Genomic DNA, 7,339 nt, shown 5'->3' with positions numbered 1-7,339 from the left:
TTTTTTTGAAGCAGGTTCTCTCACTGAGCCTAGATCTCAGCAATTTGCCTAGACTATCTGGCAATTGATCTTCAGAGATTTTCTGTTCTCTACGTCCCCACTGCTAAAATGACAGGTGCACATCCCCATGCTTAGCCTTTTACATACATGACCCAAACCCAGGGACTCAAGCTTGCGTGGCAAGTATGTTATTACCTGAGCCATCTTCTTAGTCCCTTCCCTTTTAACTTTTAAAAAATAGTATCATTTTTACGGTGGGAAATATTTGGTGTTTAAACCCGGAATTTACAATACTAGGCAAGCACTCACTATAGCATAGAGTTTGCTCCTAGCTAAACAGCCTGCTTTGTAATCATTTATATTCAGAGCTGGATATGGGGAACAGTTGGGAGAAAGAGCAAGCTCACTGTTAAGGGCCTCTAGAGATGAGTTTTCCAGGATGTGTTTTGTCTCTAGGCCTGCCTTATATTTAGGACTATCCAAGAATGGTCTGTGGTATACAGAAATAATGACTCCCAGAATCCTATTTCTAGTTACCATTCCCAAATAACTGTCACTGTTTGTTGAAGGCTTCCTATGAACCACGAGTTCTAGAGCTGGCTGTATGCTATTTGTCTGGATCATGGATGGAAGATGAATGTTGTCCAATCTGATTGGCTATTTTATCACTTATTCTGATTGATGTCTATTTAACACCAGTTATCAAATAACTTGAACAGTTTACTATTGTAAAAACTATTTTTACTATATTTTTACTATTGTAACATATATTAAATATGTATATAATTTAATTCTCACAAGGATGGAGTTCATAGGTCATCCCCATTTTGCATATGAGGAAACAGAATCATGGACAGCATAGCTGGCTTCTGGTTGGTCTGAGGCAGAGCTGGTGCTCAGAGCCAAGATTTCAGGCCTTTCTAGCATGGGCTGTAACTTTCTGCACTCTGTGAAGTCCTTCTAGAGTTCTCAAAACACCTAATTAACATGCTGCAGCTTTATTTACTAGAAGAGGGCTTTCAGAAAGCCACCTTCTTGAAATCTGGAGGCGGGAGGCTTCATTAGCTTCCGTGTGCAGAGCACCCCAGCCTACTCAGTGGTTTTTCCTATTGGGAAGAAACAGGACCTGCCTAGCGGCTGAGGGCATCTCCAGACTCCATTAGCCGGAGCCTGCTGGGCCTCCCTCTGCACAAGAATGAAGGTTTTCTACCAGACTCCTCCTTTCCAAAACCGAATCCTATTGCCCTGGGTTGTGATTTGTTTCAGTTCCACTCCAGGGAGTGAATTGAGGTCAGCTCTCACTCTTTCTGCCTTCTCTCCTCAATTCAGCATCCTTAAGAGAAGTTAGAAAGTGTGGTCAGTCATTTTTGGACATGAGCCAACTCTGTAATCCTCCTGTAGTCAATACACATCCTTCAATCCTTTGCAAATGATCCAGAGGGTGAAGGGTTGGAGAAAAAAAAAAGCTGGACATAAACTTTTTACCAAGTTTAAAAAAATAGAAATCGAAGTGAGATTTCTACGCCTTAATATTACCCACTCATAAAACAGACAGTCCATGGTATTTAGTACAGTCGAAAGATACAACTCCCACCTCTAGCTCTGACCTAAAGTACTTTCATCACTCAAATAGAACACTCTCCATTAAGCAGTTACTGTCTGTTTCCCTCTCCCTCCACTCGTGTAGGTTACCACCCTTCCTCTGTGTTTATGGATTTACCCTTTCTAGATATATGGTATAAATGGGAATCATTTGGGTGACTTGTGTCTGACTTGCTCTTGGCATAGTGTTTTTGAAGTCCATTCTTTTAAGAACATGAGGCTGTCCTGCCTTTTTGGTTGAATAAGATGTATCCCTCTGTGTGATGATCCCTTCCTCCATTCATGGACATATTATGGTATGTCTTTTGGTTGTTCCAAACAGTACGGTTAGGAACAGCTCTGTACAAGTGTTTGCTTGAGTACTGTTTTATGTCATTTTGTGAATATTATTAAAACCAGAGTGCCTGGTATATGGCAATTCTGTTAACTTTTGAAGAAATTAGAACCAAGCATGGTGATACACACCTATAATCCCAACACTAGAGAGGTAGGAACAGGAGGGCAGTGGTTCCAGATCATTCTCAGCTCCACAGTGAGTCTGAGACCAGCCTGTGGTGCTGGGATGCAGACTGGGCAGAGACTCCACTAAGAACTGCAACACGGAAAACTGATCTTGATAGAAGGCTGTAGAGCAAACATCATGAGGACAGGAGAGGATCGAGCAGACTGGAGCATCACCAGAAGCACCCAGGCGAATGTACTGTAGAGGCCAGGCCCGAGTGACAAAAATATGAGTTCACAGCTGAGGGGGAGGAAAAATTTCCTTGTGTTACCCTTTGCATCTCCCACTGGGGTTATTGAAATCACCGTTGTCCTTTGCCATGGTAACAGGCTTTTCCACGGAGTGGTTGATTATTAGAATAACCTTTCAGAAATGCAAATCTAATCTTATTATTCAGCTGTATGAAGTACTCCCATGGTTCATCATGGTCTTCACAGCCTGTTGCAGACATTCTACTTGGCTCATCGGGACCTTAATGTGTTAACAGTCCTTGGTGGTGAGGGTTAGCCTCAACCAGCCTCTTTCCCACACAGCATTTTCACATTTCAAGCACACACCTCCTGGGAGGTCTTTAAGTGGACCGTTCTCTTCCAGACCTTCTTGCCTTGGCCGGCACATCACATCTAATGGTCAGAGCTCCTTCAAGGCTCCACAGCACCACAAGATACCAGAAGCTCCTCTTGGCTTTCTAGTCTGAGCTCTTGGTAATCTATATCCTAACTCCACGAGTCCTTTGTGTCCTTTGCTATATACCATAAAGGCAGGGGTTATTACTCTCTTTAGTTGGGACTCTGCTTGGCTAAAAGAAACTTCCAGAATGGGTGTTTACTGTGTCAGCATGGGCAGCGACCTTGCTTTCTAGGAGATAGTGGCTTTCCAGTAGATGATAGATCATGAAAAGTGGAAGAGAACAATAGGGAAAGAAGTGAGAACCAGAAGACCAGACAAAGGAACTGGAGGAGTTAAGAGGAAAAAGAAAGCTAGGAGGAGTGAATAAAACCAAAATGGGGGTGGGGATAAACTTGCAGAAGGCAGGAAGTAGATTCCAGTGGCACCTCACTTCACAACTGTGGTTCCATGCACTCTACAACCCAACTTTCAAGGTTTGTGTGGAATAGGGGAGCGTTATGAAGCCTTGGTTTTCATTCAACCACCTAGATCTACCCACTCATATTCTGCACTGTAGCCAGGGTCAGAGACACCCTAGCACTGCAGGGCACTTGGCGAGAGCAGCTTCACCCACCAGTTTAGTCTGCTTTTAGGACCTCCTGGTCAGAGCACAGGAATAGACATTCAAGGACCTCAATGGGAGTGTTTATCTTTTGCCAGTTGCTTGCGAGGCATACGTTACATAACCTTTGCAAGCGTCTGCTAGGTAGGGCTGCTGTCTTCTGATTGCAGCGAAATGGGAAAGACTCAGGAAATGCTGGGTGCAGAAGAGGAAAGATTTTTAAATTGAGGTCTCTAAGAGAAAGAAAATGATACCAGGTTCATTGCTAATTCCCCATAAGGTATTTTTAGCGAATGTGGTAAATGCAACAGTGATGCTGGCTCCGTACACACGTTGCTTTGTACATATATGTCAAACACCAAAAGCGCTAGCAAGCTTTAAGGGAGTCACTGCTCCTGGGTTGAGCATCAGCATGACCTCACCTACCTCTGCAACCTCAGTGAAGGAATGATTCTTCGGAAGTTCTCTTCTCCACTTATGTATCTCACTTGCCCTTTCTTCTCCCACCCTCATTAAAGCTACTGCTGGTTGTTTTTGTAAGCCAAAGGCTAGTGAGCCAACAAGTGGACGTTCTTATAACACCGAAGGTGATCTGAGCTCTGCTTCCCTGCGGTTCTGTGCTGAGCATATGCCTGTAGAAAGTGCTTGCTAGTGGGCTCTGAGCAGGCAGGTAGAGCTGCCAGTACCTGCTCCCACAAACGGACCCCTTCCCCGCCAGAAGACCTCATAGCCTTTCCTGAATCCGAGCATCTTCTCAGAGTGAATGGGTTTGTAGCAACTATTTCCAGAAGTGCATTTGGCAGTGGACATTCCCAGAGCCACTTGGGACCCATCTTCAGCTACTGAGTGTGTGTGTGAGATATAGAATTCCCAAAGGAACTGTTGTGAAAATGTGGTCGCAGGTCACTTTGCAGTAATACCCTACAGGAGAGTTGGCTAGCTTCTGGAGAGCCATTTAGAATCCACCAGGAACCGTGGGAGTCCTGCCTTTAATAAGTACCCAAGGTGACTCTTTCTGCATGGAAGTCCCATATCAACTATCGAGGAGTTTTTCAGAGTAGTTCTTGAGGTAAGCATGCCTCAGACATGTCCTGTTACATGCATGGGTAGCTTGCTTACCCAGGTAAGCATTGTCTTACCTAGATGGATTCATGGTAGAGCTGATGTAACAGCAGGTGGTGTTGCCCACATTGGTCTGTTCTAGAAGTCTGATGTCATCCCTTCTTCTCAGCTGGGAGGCTTTTTTCTGAGGACTGTTCTTTTATTCGCATCACACACAGGATGCTTCTCATTTGATGTTTCTTTCTCCTTGGGAGATTGGAGTGAACTCAGGTGGCAGGCTGTGAGGCACATGTCAAACCATGAGTCAAACCATGATGCACAGGGCATGAGTGTATATATGTGTGTGTGTGTGTGTGTGTGTGTGTGTGTGTGTGTATGTGTGTGTGTGTATGTATGTGTATGCATATATATGTACACATATGCATATATATAATATACATATATATATTAAAGAGTTTGGGATTACCATTGACCTCCAGAGTCACAGTTGTCCTTCCTTCTGGCAAAGCTCCCTCCTCACCTGACTGCTTTCTGACATCATCCCAAAGGAGGACAGTACCCATCTGATATTTCTTTATTTCTCCACTTCCTGTTTGTCACCCCCACCCACAATGTTCCAGATTCCTCCTGTGGAAGCCCAGTCTGAAGTACTGTTCTCCTGACTGTAGAATGCCCATCAGAACTCACGTCAGCCACATGCCCTTAGCACTTTGTTAGCTATGTTGGCAAGATCAGCGTAAAACCTTAGGAACACCACTGAAGGATGAGCAACACATTCTCCTGTCACATGGTATTCGGTTACAACCTTTAGGAGAGAGAGTGATAATGAAATTGAGGTGCCCCAGGGTGACCACAGCCTAGAACTATCTTGTCCTAGGCAAACCAAGAAAGTTGGTCACTGAAACCTCATCAGGAAGCCATTTTTAATGTTAATAGTATTGAATAATATCAATATTACCACCACAACAGTAACAGTAATAGCTACCATTTATATGATGACGTATGCCAGCCAGTGCTCTAGCTTTGTATGTATTAACTCACCAACCCCTCTCAACAATACTGTAGATGATACACTGTCTTTATCCCCATTTATAGATGGGGAAACAGAGATTCAGGCACACCTCCCCATGCCCATACAGGAGAGGAAGCTTCCTGCTTTCCCTAAGTTGGCAGCACTTCTGCACAGGGAGACCTTGAGAGAGCTAGTCCTGGAATAAAATCGTCTCCAAAGCCTGAGTGCTTTCCCTTCACCCAATGCGGCTTTCCTTCCGATGAACATCTAGTGTCATTGATCAAATTGAGAAGTCATTTTAACAAACACACTGATTGTGATGCCTGATAAAGATTTCCTGGTGCTTGTGTAGGGTTTCTCTCTCAGCAGCACTTCCCGATTATCATCAACTTTGTCCCAAACAGAACTGTGACACCGAGTGAAGGGATGAGACAATACTCAGGTTATGGATTGTATTGGTGCTGTAGAAAGTGAACTCGTGACCAGTTTAAGAGTCAGCTCAGGCTGGCTGGCTTCAATAATAGAAACGTGTTTTCTCATGGTTCTCAAGGCTGGAAGCTCAAGACGTAAGTGCCAACAGGGTTGGTTTCTGACAGGCTGTCTCTTTCCTTTCTTGCAGTCAGTTCCTTCTCACTATGTCCTCATGTGGCCCCTTTTCTGTGTTCCTTCATGAACATACTCCTAGAGCCCTGTGGCTTCTCTTCATGTTCCTGAAAGGACAGACTCTTATTAGATCAGGACCTCTTTCTTAAGACCTCATTTAACTCTTCCCCAAATGGAGTCATATTAGAGTTAGGGTTTCAGCCAGGCATGATGGTACAGGCATGTAATCTTATACCTTAGAAGGCAAAGGTCAGACAACCGTGAGTTTGAAGGCAGAGTGGGGTACCCAGTGAGTTTAAGATCAAACTGAGCTACCTATCTTGGATAGGTCAGAATATACTACTAACCAATAATAAGAACCTGGAGTTTCAATACATGAATTCAGAGGGACGTGGTTTGATCTGTAAGAGGTTAATCTGGTTCTGTGACTGGTGGTCTCTTGAGTTCATGGTGACCCTAAACTTAAATTGATAGTTTTGTACAGTAATCCACTAATGCAGTGACATTAAATGAAGTATAATAAGTATTGTTTTAACTTACTTGCTTATGGTTCAGTTTTTCAAATCCATAATCGAGACCGTGGGTGCTATTGTTGAATGTTCTGGGCGTCTAACCAGAACGTACACCTGTGTAATGCACAGTTCTTAGAAAATTCAACACATCCATTGGGAGCAGAGCTACTGTGGTGTATCCAAATGGGTGTCTCTTCCACAATGAATTACTTCTTCCACTATTGATGCTCTTGACACAGCAGATCTTAGACTCCAGGGCAGCTGTTTGGTACAGTTTCTGCCATGGTTTAGATGTGCCTGAGTGTTTCTCTTGGGTTTCATATATTGGAGGCTTAATCTGCCGTGTGGAATTGCTTGATAGGGATGGTGCTTTAATGTATAGAGTCAAGTGGAAAGTCACTCAAGGTGAGGTGATTCCCTTAGAATAAATTAGTTATCACAAGAGCTGTTCTAAAAAAAATAAAAATAAAAATAAAAACAAAATAAAACAAGACTAGTCGCTTCCTGTGGCTTCCTGTGCATTCCTCTCTCCCTTTCAGTGGCTTCTGCCACTGTGGTGCCATCTACTACGAGACTCCCTTGAAAGCTAAACTGATGCTTGATCCACAGTGCCCTTGAACCTCCAGCAGTGTCAGTGTGGTAGTTTAAGTTTGAAACATCCCTCATAAGCTCAGTTGGAATACCTGGTCCCTAGCTGTCAGTGCTGTTTGGGAAAGTGAAATGTTTAGAGAACAGAACCTTACTGGAGGAAGGATGCTAATGGGGGGTGAACCTGGAGGATTCATAGTCTAGCCCTGCTTCCTCTGGAAGGATGC

The 7,339-nt window shown here is 43.8% G+C and overlaps 1 protein-coding gene across 5 annotated transcripts in view; it reads left to right on the top strand.

Moving 5' to 3' along the window:
• Cacnb4 (calcium voltage-gated channel auxiliary subunit beta 4) overlaps positions 1–7,339 on the top strand; it is a 267,899-nt gene that overhangs the window by 157,453 nt on the left and 103,107 nt on the right. The window lies entirely within an intron of this gene.

This window comes from Mastomys coucha, unplaced genomic scaffold (genome assembly GCF_008632895.1).
Source record: "Mastomys coucha isolate ucsf_1 unplaced genomic scaffold, UCSF_Mcou_1 pScaffold15, whole genome shotgun sequence".
Classification (NCBI taxonomy): domain Eukaryota; kingdom Metazoa; phylum Chordata; class Mammalia; order Rodentia; family Muridae; genus Mastomys; species Mastomys coucha.
This window is presented reverse-complemented; position numbering and strand designations above follow the sequence as displayed.